The sequence below is a fragment of the Fukomys damarensis genome, unplaced genomic scaffold (assembly GCF_012274545.1).
Source record: "Fukomys damarensis isolate Sample0158 unplaced genomic scaffold, DMR_v1.0_HiC HiC_scaffold_39, whole genome shotgun sequence".
Lineage (NCBI taxonomy): Eukaryota > Metazoa > Chordata > Mammalia > Rodentia > Bathyergidae > Fukomys > Fukomys damarensis.
The window spans coordinates 34,879,338-34,892,184 of record NW_022900951.1 but is presented as its reverse complement, the minus strand read 5'-3'; the positions used below and the strand labels follow the sequence as shown (position 1 = coordinate 34,892,184).

Genomic DNA, 12,847 nt, shown 5'->3' with positions numbered 1-12,847 from the left:
TTTTTTTTTTTTTTTTTTTTTTTTTTTTTTTGTAATTTTCCAAATTTTCTACAGTGGCCACATGCTATTGTTAAATCAGGAAAAAAAAGTGACAAAAAAGAATAGAGGGAACCAGTACAGTCATATTTTTGAGAAATAATTGTTCTATAATGCTGTGTATTGTATATTCAATAGAATTTGTTTTATAAAACAAAAACTACAAGGAAAGACTGAAAAGCAAGATATAAAATTTTATCAGTGTTTATCTGTGGGAATATAGTTGATTTCATTTTCTTTTAAAAAATATTTTCTAAAAGAACATAGTACTTTTTTAAATTAGGGAAACATAATTGCATTTTTTAATTTGTACCTTTAGCCCCTCAACAAATGTATAATGGAACACCTACGAGGTAGGGTGTGTTGATTGGGAGACAGTCACCAGGTCATTCTTCCCAGGGCCTTCACACTGGGATCGGCCCTGACTTGGGCTGAGATGTCAGTCTGAGGTGCCTGAGAAGTCTGTCCAGCAGGAGCCTCATCTGAATCAGGATGGGGAAGACCAGAAGGGGTTAACTAGCTGAGCACCATGGGGAAGGGGAGGGCTGTACAAAGGCCCTGAGGCAGGGTGGAGAGACCCTGCTGGTGTAGGCCCAGCAAAAGTCTCAGTTTAGACAGGAGGGCAGCAAAGGCAACCCTATCTGCCAGGACACATGGTGCAGGTGGCAGTGGCTGATCAGCTGGCTTTCCCAGAGTCACTGCCTCAAAAGCCCACAGTTCTGAAGAGCTGTCTTTCTCTAGGCTGCCCTGCCATCTGGAAAAGTGTAAGACATGGGCTGGGGGTGGAACATTTCGAGAAGGGGAGTGTTCATTTATCAAGTGGCACGAAACACAGCAGGCCACAGACTCATTATTTGGTCTCTGACCTTTATCGACATATTAAGTGTCATCTCACACCTCTCCCGAGGGGGTTTTTGGAGGCCATTTCTACATCTTGACCCCAACTGCCTTTTCTCTGGGAGTAAGTCTGTCTCATAAGACTTCTCTGTCAGTCCTGCCCCTCCTGGGACTCCTGTAATGCCCAGGCTGTCCGGTTCCACTAAGGTGTCTTTAAACCCATATCTGGGCCACGCAGTCTGTCCATATAGGAGGCCGAATAAATATTATGTCTTGCATGTAGAAATATAGCTGTTTTCTGTGTCCATAGAGGTGCTGTGGTGATTAAAATGTCATGACTAAGCCTTCTAGAATTCCTACTTGCTTAAACCCCTTCCCCCACTGGGTATGGAACCCATGGCTTGCCATCCTGGGCAAGTGCCCTGAGACTGGGCCACATCCCCAAGGCCCCTTACGTATTGTTTTACTGGGTAGTAGAAGTACAGCAAGCAAGATAACACGTTGAATCTTATAAAAAAAAAAAAGGTGGGCCTGAGCTGGGCATGGTGGTACATACCTATAATCCCAGCACTCTGGGAGACTGAGGCAGGAGGATTGAAAGGTTGAACCCAGCCTGGGTAACTTATTTACTTTCCAAGATCCTGTTTCAAAATAGAAAATAAAAGAAAAGAGCTGGGGATGTAGCTTAGGGTGAAGACCCTGAGTTCAAGCCCTAGGACAGGAAAGAGGGAGGTATTGGGAAGTCATGTTCTGAGAGTCCAAAGCCTCTGGTTGGAGGTTGAGGTTGTCCCTTTCTGTGAGCTAAGATGTCAGGTCAGCCACAGAGGAGGTCTGGAAGGATGTTCACAGAAGCCGGCTACTTCTCTGTCACTTGGGCCCCTTTTGGCACAGCCCAGCACTTTTGAGTGTCCCTGGCTCTTGGCCAGCAGTTGCAGATTTTGGATGGCATCCCTGAGCTCTGGGATAGAGTTACACAATGTCCCTTGTCGCATCCACAATCTCTGCAGCTGACCGAGGTTTGAAGGACAGGTGGAGGTGTGCACACTGGGATCTCCAACTGCAGTCTCTCTGGGGAGGGGAAATCCCTCTGGGGCTGGAGCTGTCACAGCGGCTCAGAGGGCTGGGGACCCCTGGGGTCCTAACTTTGCCCCGGATATTTCCTTCTACAAAATAAACTTCTGGGCTGGAGCTGGAGCTCCAGGGCAGAACGCTACGAAGCCCTGTCTGTATTGGTACAGTGCTTGCATTTTAACCTGTCTGACAGGCAGTCACTGTGGACTGGCTCTACGCACTACCTTCTCCCGTTTTCTATTATAGACAGGCTGCAAACGCACAAGCTTGTGACCACCCAGACTCCCTTGTAGTTGGGGGTGCCCATGTGACCCAGATCTGGCCAACTGGATGTAAGGGGAAGAAGCTGCAGGGCAGTTTTTTTTTAACTTATTAATTATTTTGGCAGTCCTGTGGATTGAACCCAAGATCTTCACACACACTAGGCAAGTGCTGTACAGTTCAGTTACAGCCCCAGCCCGAGGGCAGGGTTTTTGAGAAAGTTTTTGACAAAGAGTTATCTCAACTGACGAGCCATTTTAGCCCTTTATCCTCCTTCCATCTTTCTGTCTGGAATGCAGACTTGATGCCTGGAGGGGCTCCGGCTATATTGTGATTATGAGGATGAAAGCAACATGTTGAAGATGCTAGGGGAGAGAGAGAGAGAGAAAAGGATATTGTTGAGTTGCCATACTAGTCCTAGAAAGCAATTCTCTTCGATTCTTTTTTGGGAGGCAAACAGTTCTCTAACCCGTTTAAGCGCATAGTTTGTTGGGTTTTCTGTAACTGTCCAAATGCTAATAATGTAGCATTTGTATGTCTAGATGACACTCATGATTCCATTCCAAAAGGATAGTATTTGTAGCTGTAGTTCACAGATGAGCAAACTGAGGCTCAGAAGGGTCACACAAACAAGGTCAGGCAGCTAGTTAGTCGCAGAGTGAGGGTTTAAGTGCAGGACTGCCTGATGCCAAATCCTTTCTATACTGCCTGCTTCTGGGGTATAGAGAACTCGTCACATCAGCTCAGTGGTGGAAACCAGTGTCTGAAGGGACAGAGATGTTTGGCGTGAGACTCCTGAGTAGCAGAGAGATTTTTCCTCATTACTATAATTGGCATTCTTGTCATGATCACAAACCTGCTCTCTGAATTGTGCCCCTCTAAAATCTATAGGTTGGAGTCCTAACCCCTAGTACCTGTCCCCTCCCTTCTCCTCCCCTCCCCCTCCTCTTTTTTTGTGATACTGGGGATGGAACACAGGGCCTTGCTCATGTTAGGTAAGTGCTATACCCCTGAGCTACACCCCAGCCTGCTTTAAGACTATTTTGAGGCAGAATCTCGCTAAGTTGCTCATGCTGGCCTTGAACTTGCTATCATCTTTTGGCCTCAGCTTGCCATAGTGCTGGGATTACAGGCATGTGCCACCATATCCGACTCTACCACTCATATGAACCGTCCTCTTGCCTGTGTGCTAGCCAGCTGTCATTCCCCTGGGTGATAAACCACCCCACAGCTGTGACAGGGACACCACGATGTATTCACCAGCACGTATCTGCTGGCTGGTGAGGTCTGGCTTTGAGCTGCGGGCTCGGGCTAGTGCTGCTCCCTGTGTCTGTCATCCTTTCTGGACCTTTGAGCTATCCAGGCCACCTTCTTATGGTGGTGGCACAAACACCAGAGGCCAAGTCAGCCGTGCCAGCATAGTTCAGTCTGTTGACGCGTCATTGGCCAGGCCAGGCCATGTGGTCCAGCAATACAGCCCAACAGTGTAAACTCTGTCCACAGAGGGAGGGAGAGGGGGCAAGGCACTAGTTAATTCAAACAAACGCCTTTCTCTCACTGTGGGCTTAGAACAAACCAAGAGTCTCCTGCCTATCTGCCTCTGCCTAAGACTTCTCATTTCTTCTCATCCTATGTGTATTTTATTGCATTTTGCATACCTCCTTGAGGCCTTTGCCTTCTCAGCCTTCTGTCCCAATTAGCATGGTTTCAACTACTTGTAGTAGAAAAATTTAGCTCACCCTGGCTAAACGACAGAGGACATAACAGCTGACTGTAGTAAATTACAGTAACTGGAAATTAGCTGAAGTAACTGAAAAGCCGTAGGGTGAGCTTAGGGTGTGGTGTGATCAGGCTTCAGCTCCATTTAAAAAGCCTGCGGCAATTAAAAAAAAAAATAACAAAAAAACGCTAGGGCTGGGGATTTAGCTCAGTGCTGCTGACGCCTGCCTCGAAAGCACAAGGTCCTGAGTTTGATCCCGGTACCAAAAAATAAAAAATAATAAATAATAAAAAAAGTGCTGTACAAGTTAAACGTCACTCTCCTATAGGCAACCTTCCCTGGCCACACTGTCTAAACCAGTAGCTCCTCCCTCCATTTTTACTGGGTTGTTCATTTTATCTTCGTTGTAGCATTTGTTGGAACATGAAGTTAATTATTTTATTCCAGCTTAGATTTCCCCCTGCTCGGGTGCAGAAGTTCTGAGTGGGCACATACTCCTTTGGATTTTCTCTGTAGGCTCTCGTATTACCAGTGGTCAGACTAGTACCTGGGACAGAGTAGGTGCTTAGTAAATAATCATTGGAAAAATAAAGAGGATTTGGTGCTAAGCAACGCAGAGCGCTCCGGCATGACTTTTATGGGAGCTGGGCGGAGGCTTCTAGGGCAGGTCGCAGGAGCCAAGCTCAGAAGGGCCAGCAGGTAGTGGACCAGACAATGGCAGGAGATTTGTGTACCCCAGATGCAGAGGCCGGGAGGTGTGCAGGCCCCAGGACCTGGCACAGAGGACCCAGCTGAGGCCAGAAATTCCTGCTGGGTGTGTGTCAGGGGCAGGGAGGTACTTAGGGGCTGAGGGGCGAGGTGGGGGTGCAGGGTTCCTCTGGGAACAGACTCTCAGAGCTGGAGCACAAAACGCCAATCTGGTCTTGCTCCTGGGAGCCACAGAAAGCCCCATGAATAATTTTTAAGCTGAAATGAAATGACGGACTCATATGAGCTTTTTCCAAAAGGTCATTTCCTGCAGATGAAGTGTCTTCCCCGTGGGCGATAGGGACCGAGGGGGGGCGCTGGCAGGGAGGCCTTGTGCGGCCTCTGCTGAGCTCCTCTGGAGCGGGCGCTCATTAGCTTGCAGACTTGCCTTGTCTTCGGGCAGCCAGGCAGCCGGGTCTGGAAACCAGCGTCCCAGCCTCCTGGGGACTGACCCCAATGGAGTTCACTCCCAGTTTACTGGGGCGGGGGGTGGGGTGGGGTGTTAGAAAAAGGTCTTTCCTAAGGGACAAGAAAAAAAAAGAGAGAATAGAAAGAAAAAACGGAAACAAAGCTTTTTATAAATAAGGACAGGAAGAGGAATGGAAGGGAAGGGCAGTGAATGGAAAAAAAAGAAGCAGCAAGATATATCACGTACAAGTATAAATTCCCCACGATTAATGTTATCATTATGTATATCTAAAATGTACCAATAAATGTTTTGCTCCCCAAAAAAACATGTGGCTACTCTGAAAAAAAAAGAAAGAAAAGAAAAAGGTCTTCCCTGTCCACAATAATCCTCAACATTATTAACCAAAGAAAGTATTGGGGTGTCTGGGGCTTGTTAAAAAGCCTCACTTATTTGTTTTTGTTTTTGGTACTGGGGATTGAACTCAGGACCTTATGCTTGGGAGGCAGGTAGCAGAACCACTGAGCTAAATCCCTGGCCCTACAAAGCCTCACTTAAAGGGGGTGGGGATTACTGGTTCTTAAAGCTAGTGTTAGGGACCCAGTATTTTTTTATACTATTCTCTGGATTTTTGCATATGCCTGAAATTCTCCATAGTTAAAAAAAGTAACCCCCCTAATAAAATCATACCCTTCCCTTTCTCCATCTTCCCTTGCTGTAGGTTTTCAAAAAACTATCATGTCAGGCACATAGCATCCCAATAACTTTAAAAGCAATATCTTTTGACCATAATGTTAGGATAACAGCAAGATTATTAGCAACTCACATAAGATGTGAAAGCTGTAATCTTGTTTTTCAACTTATTGTAGTGACTTAATGGTCGTATATTTTATCCTGGAGCGTGGAAAATGAATATTGAAAGCGTATACTCCAACACAAAAGCTATTATTTTTAACATTCGACTTTGTGTAGAGTACAAAAGTGTTGATTTTCATAAGTCAAGCAGGGAGACTAAACTTTATTATTTTGAGGGATTTCGGAAAGAACTAAAGGCAGCGCCTTTTGCACCCAGCTGAATCCACCCAGGCTCCCTGAGATGGAGAGTTTAGGGTTGTGAGGACAGAGTGACTACAGCATTTCTACAAAAAGTTCTGTGTCCTCAGTGACGAGATCTCAATGTCTTTTTTGGAATGGACCTTTTTCGAAAGGGCCACCAGTTCTAACATGGCTGCTAGTTTCAACATGGCCACCATTAGGGCTGTTGACCTCTCCCCCATTGTTACTGTTCTCAGAGTTTTGAGGGGAAATGGTTGTCTCAGCTGTGAAAAGCCACTTCTGGAGAGATCCAGGAGGTTTGTGTACTTGAGCACAGCCATATATACTCTCAGGGGAACTCTGAAAGATGGAGGATGAGGTTAGTTTGTGGCTCTGTAGTGAAACATGGCCATCCAAGGCACCATAAAGTGAATGGCCATAGTTCTCTGGGTTCCATTAATGGTTGGAGGTTTGTAGAAGCCATACCTAGGGCCTTCCCAGAGGTATCCATCTCAGAAGTAAGGGGTGTAACAGGAATGTTGAACCCTATAATCAACATTATAGGTTGGTGGGTGGGTGGGTGTTGGAGGAAGAGTGGCTCGATTGACCCCATTGCAGGCTGCCTCTTGGACAACCAATGGGAGAACTGGAGACCCCCAGGGCAGTGTGGGGGCAGGCCTCAGTGTAAGGGCTTCTGGGAGCAGAGGAGTTCAGTGGGCTCATAGTTACCACCTCTTCAAGAAGACAGCAGAGGGTGGAAGGTAAAGCCTGTGCTTGGAGAGAAAGGGGAGGTCTTCAAGAGGCTCATAAATACTTGATTCCACAGAATTGTGGGTGGGAGACTCAGGGCCCTGTCATGGGGGTGGGAACGCTGCCCAGATACTTACAAATCTCAGTGCCTTTGCACACTCCAGCTTCAGACATGGCCTTGGCCTGAAGCTATCCTCTGCCTTGTCACCACCCACCTGCTCTCAGGGAAGGCGCACCTCTCCTTATATTCATGTCCTAGTTGGGCCTCTGGGGCAGTGGTTCCCACAGGAAGGTAGCCCACCACTGGAGCTCCCAGTCCTCAGATGGCTCACCTCCCTTCCTGAGTCATTTCCCCAACCACCCTATTTATTTATTTATCAAAAATAATTTTTTTTTTGAGAAGGGATCTTGCTGTGTTTCCCAGACTGGCCCTGAACTCGTGAGCTCAAGCGATCCTCCTGCTTCAGCCTGCTGTATAACTGGAATTACAAGCACTGCGTGTGTGCCACTGTACCCGGCTCACAGCTATCCTGCTTAAGTCACAGCCCCACTGCATTCTTATTCCTTTCATATCTCCCCTCAGCAGCCATTACTATCACTTGCAGTACCGTATCTGTTTTTATTCTTTTTAAAGTTCTTGAAAGTATTTTACTTCAGATTGAAAAATGAACAGCTTCTACACTGTTGACTGTAAGATGCACAGTATTCACGAATACAGTGCTGGTCATCTGAGGACATACTGTATACACAATTCAATTTCTCCTTCATGCTTTTTCTTTTAGAAAGATACTGTTTACCAAAAAGAAACTCCAGCAGTACAGGAAAAACTATTTTCCCAATAAATTTAAGAAAATCTAAGATTCCCAATGGAATCAAGATTCTCTTCCCGCTACCACCACCTTAATATAACCACATGCTTTATTGGAACTAATATTCACACCCTAAGAGTACATTTACTTTCAACAATGAGGGTGATTCTTTAAAAGCAAAAACAAAACAAAAACTTCAAAATGTAACATGGGTCTCTGCAAGTATTAAGTATCTGAAATAGGCAGCTAATGCTGGATTTAATATTATTTTATAAATAATTGTTCCCTTAGCAGTAAACATAAGGCTACACATTCACAATAGTCCTACAAAATAAATGCTGTGATTATGCATGATATGTTATGACAAACTAGTTTCAAGAAACAAAAGCTCAACATATTGATAAAAGTTCTGATCCGAATAGAATTTGACTTTAAAATTTAAAACATCATCAAAATAACATCACATCTAAAATCATCCACGGTTTACACAAGTACTGTGGGTTTCCAGTTTTGGCGGTACCGCATCTTTGATGCTTTTGTATGTCATCTATCTTTCTTTATTCCTCTGGAAGCTCTACCTGGGCTGGAACTTTTCATTTCTCACTCACTACTGCACTCCCAGAGCTCAAAACAGTACTTTGTGGGGGCCTGGGGATTTAGCTCAGTGGTTCTAGTGCCTGCTTCGCAAGTGCAAGGACCCGAGTTCGATCGATCCCTGGTACCAAAAAAACAAAACAAAACAAAAAAACCAACCAGCCAAACAAATAAACGATACAAAAACAATACTTTGTGGTACACAGAGCCACTGGGTAAACAACATGGAGGGGATGAATAAACGAATGAATGCTCTCACCCTTGTCCTTTTGGGCCCTTGCTCTCTATTGGACCCCTTTCCATAGGCTCCAATCTACTTCGTTCCTGGGCAAGTCTTGCCTGTCTTTCCTTTCTGCCAGATTTCTTGTCTAAGATCTCTCTGTGTTCACTGTCCCCACACTGTGATCATGCCAGTATGACCCATCCCTCCATTGAGCTCCTAACACTGCTTCCTGGAGACCCCTGACAGCCCTGCTCTCTTCACCTCCTCTCCTTGGCTGCTGCTACCCCTTGGGACTCTTCTCCCCATCCCCAAGTTCCCTCCCCATTTACCCTCTGGCCAGTGCCCAGGACTCAGCCCCTCCCACTGGCCCCAAGCTGTCCTCTGCCTCCTGTCCTATCTCCCGGTGCTCTCTCCCTTTAGAGCTTCCGCCTCCAATATCCATAATCCAAAATCAATAAGAAAAAACCTGACAGCTGAGTGCCAGGATTAAAGAAGGAGAAAAGCAATAAAAAGGGAGGAAAAGAACAGAGAAAAGTCCAGCTTAGCAGCTTCTGTCCTGTGCAGTTTGTTCCCTGCTATCCCCTCCACTGTTGATTTCTGGTATACCCTCTGATGCCCCATCCTGACCCCAGGTGCAGTCCTGCTGGACCACCTCACCTAGGGCTCTGTGACCTTCATCTGTTTCCATGCCGTCCCCTGCTTCAGGCCTTCCTCTCCTCTGCAGCCAGTGTGAACTTTCTGAAACCAAATTGGACCCAATTACGCTGCGTTAGTGAAGGTCTAGCAAAGAAAACAGAAACTACTTGAGGAATTTAAGCATAGGGAATTTAATTCTAGAAACTGGCTTCCCAGATGCTGGAGTTGCTGAAAAGCCAAATGAGGGACATTGAGGACAGTCAGAGGGTACCAATAGTAGCCAGTACCCCTAGGGCTGAGAGGACTGGAGCCACAGAGAAGATGCAGGAGAAGCAACTGATGCTGGAGATGTGAACCAAGGCAGAGTGGGAAAGAAATGCTCTGGTCTGTCCCTCGGCTTATCTATTGGTCTCCCACCAACATCTCCCATTGGCCAACCTTGAGAGAGGCCACTTGCAAAGACACCTGGGAAATGTAGCTCCCGGCTGTACCCAGGCCTGCCAAAGAAGGGCAGGGGTTGGATGTCAGAGGAGAAAAATGACCGGTTCACACTCCCTGGTGAAGGATCCTTCTGCAGTTCTCTTCTACCCACTGAGTCATCTCCACTCTCCTTGGTCTGCTTTTCTCCACCGCCTGGGACCTATTCCTGTCTCCTTTGCCAGGCTCATCTATTGCTGCCACTCACTCATGCTGGGACCTCTGCCTCTGGCCTTTGCCCTTAATTCCTCAGTGTCCTCTACCCAGGATGCCTTTCTTTTCACCTATGCTGTGCAGGCTCATCCAGACCTCAGTGCCCAGGCAAAAGGCCACGAACTTCCTGAAGCCTTCCTGACTATTACATCCAGCCAACTGCTTTTTTTTTTTTTTTTCCTTTCCCAGCACTTCCTGCATTTATGCCTCGCCTGGTTTCTTCCTGTATCACAGTTATTAATGGGCTGTCTCAGTACCCCCATTAGACCGCAGGATTCCTAAAAGACTCATTCAAAAGAAGCCTTCGCAGTGCCTGGCACCTAGAAAGGACGCACCGAATTTTAGCTTAATGAATGAACAAGTTCAGTAGCCAGCAACACAGCAGCAGGTTGCAATGCTCAGTCAATGTAGGTGAATTAATTTTGACTTTGGCAATCTGTGCCTTGTGTAGGGGGGTGTGACGGGGCTCGGGGAGAAACGAAGTGGGGAGTCGTTCAGGGCGGGGAGCAGATGTCCACATTTTGCTGTGTTATTACTTCGGTTTATTGTTCCACATTTTTTCTTTTAGAGAGAAAAGAATCCGCCCATGTTTTCATGTTGTTCTCATTGAAATACACCCACAGGCTTTGAAACAAACCCACCGGTGAAGTGCGAGGAGGGAGAGGCGGCCCGTTTGTTTCTTCACTCCAGTTGCGCTACAGCTTGTGCCCGGGGCTCCCTGGGGCTCCGGAGAAGGAAGCCGAGGGCGGTGGCATGAATGACAGAGTTGTGAGCTGGTGACAAGCATCTTCTTAGGTAAATGCTTCGGGTTGCCTGCCTGCAGCAGTTCAGATGTGGCTGGATTCTCGTTTGCAGGAAGCGGTGAAAAAGGCTTTACTTTCTCTGGGCTGAGAGGCCCTAGGAAGGGGCAGAGGGACAGAAGCAATTCCAGGGTGTGGCTGGGTGCCAGGCAGAGGTAGTGCAGGGTCAAGCCCCTTATTTCAGGCCATTCAATTCATTTATGCACACAGTTAATAAATGTGAATTTGAATTAAGGACTCACCAAGATGCTCAGATTTTGGGAGCTTTCTTAGCCTTGAATGTGGAACATGACAGCTTGGAAAGGTTACGTGATCTGCTGCATGTCACAAGGTCAGTCATCAGCAGTAGTAAAAGTCAAACTCGTCTCCTGCCTTCCAGTCTGGTGCTCCCAGCCTTTGTGGAGGTGGCTAAGAAGGGCCCAGCAGATCCCTGCCTAGCATACTGCTCTGGGTGGGGCACCTCCTTGCGGCCGGACAAATGTGGCTGCCCGGGGCTGACACCTGGCCATGTGCATAGTGGCCTACCCTTCTGCAGTGCTGATCTATGACCTGAGCACTTCATAGACTGCATTCCGTGCTCTGTGTTTATAAAGCCCCGTCAGCTCGGGGTGTGGACAGGAGTGACCTGCGCTGTCTAAACAAACCGCGAGCTTCTGGCGGCCTGCCTGGCTGCCTGCCTGCCGGGGTGCGTGTGACATCCTCCTTCCCTCCAGGTCAGCCTGGCTGGAAAGACAACGCCCCAAAGCGAGCAGGGGCTGGTCGATCTCCCATGCAAAGGTGGGTGGATCCCAGGATGATACTGCTGGCTCCCTAACCAATCCTTGGTCTTTGATTTCTTTTTTCCTATTTCCCTTAATCATCAAGAGACAAAGAGAAGACCATGGTGGGGGTGGAATTGGAGCAGTTTTCACGTATGAGAAGCCACAGAAGTCCATTTCAGTAAAAATGGAGGCCTAGATGTTTCTGCCCCTAAATAATGCAACTTTGGCTTGTCATCCTAGATATATGTGTGAAAAATCAGGCTTAAGCCTGTCATTTTAAACAGCTTTGCAAATGACACAGAAATTATGCTATTTTTAGGTCAAACACCTTGCAGAAGTTGACATTTTAAGGTTTGGTTACATGTGAAAACATCCAACGGGAAACGTGCAATTTTTCTCTTCTCCAGGAACAATAAACAGGAGGAGCAGCTTCAATTTATGTGTGTTCTTACCTCCTTGGGTTCGCATCTCTGCTGTTTATGGTGGAATTCTCCATGCAGGCCCTCAACATGGCAAATGTCACCGAATGCCTGGCCCTCGGAGATGCAGTCCGCCGTCCTTACAAATGAGCACAGGTCATTAGCGTGGGGCTGCTTTTGTTCCCTAACTATGGTGTCTTCTCCCTCTGCACAGAGTGCGCTATATATAAAGTCAGAACCATTCAGAGTCACAAGAGGTCTATATAAAGCCCTACTGAGAGATGAAAGATGTTTTTAACCCTTTCTTCTTGGGAGCCTGTGGCAGCTGTAACCACTCAAGTCGCAGACTGTGCGAAGTTCTGTTCTGGGCCCATGTGGCGTGGGGAGGCAGATAGGAAGAGGACGGGGGGTGAGTGCAGCAGGAGGGAGGAAGAGGTGGTCTCCCCCTTGCAGATCCTGCTCCCCACTTCCTGCTCAGGTTAGAGCTGCTGGGATTGGGGACAATGACAAAAGAGAATAAGGTGTGCCTGGACGAGCAAGACTAGGGACATGGGGACAGAGGTGCAGCTACCCACCCACCGGGAGTGCTGTTTGTGGTTAGGACCAGGGCCTTGTTCCCTGAAGTCTCTGCCCAGGGTCAGGGTGCTTGAATCCACTATGGTGGTACTTCCTACAGCATTGATTATATTTGACTTTTTTTTTTTTTAAGACGGGGTCTTGCTATGTAGTCAGGCTAGCCTCGAACTCATGGCTATCCTCCTGCCTCAGCCTTCCAACCAAGTGCTGAGACTACAAGCATGTGCCACCACACTGAGCTCAATTGTATTTGACTTTAAGTGATTGTTACTGTTTTTTTGGTTTTTTTTTTTTCCCTGTCCTGGGAAGTAAACCCGACCTTCTCACTGAGTTACATATCCACCCCCTTTTTAAAAATTTTGAGACAGGGTCTTGCTAAGTTGCCTAGGTTGGACTTGAATTTGGGGTCCTCCTGCCTCAGCCTCCCGGAATGCTAGGATTACAGATGTGGGCCACCGTGCCTGGCTCACTGTTGC

The 12,847-nt window shown here is 47.2% G+C and overlaps 1 long non-coding RNA gene across 2 annotated transcripts in view; it reads left to right on the top strand.

Moving 5' to 3' along the window:
• LOC117284743 overlaps positions 1-12,461 on the top strand; it is a 34,176-nt gene extending 21,715 nt beyond the window's left edge. The window contains exons 5-6 of one of the 2 annotated variants that reach the window (XR_004515843.1): positions 10,439-10,610; positions 11,784-12,461. This is a non-coding gene — a long non-coding RNA (uncharacterized LOC117284743). Of the gene's footprint in view, positions 1-10,438 lie in introns of both variants that reach the window. The other variant, XR_004515842.1, reaches the window with a different exon arrangement.
• The last annotated feature ends 386 nt before the right edge of the window (positions 12,462-12,847 follow it).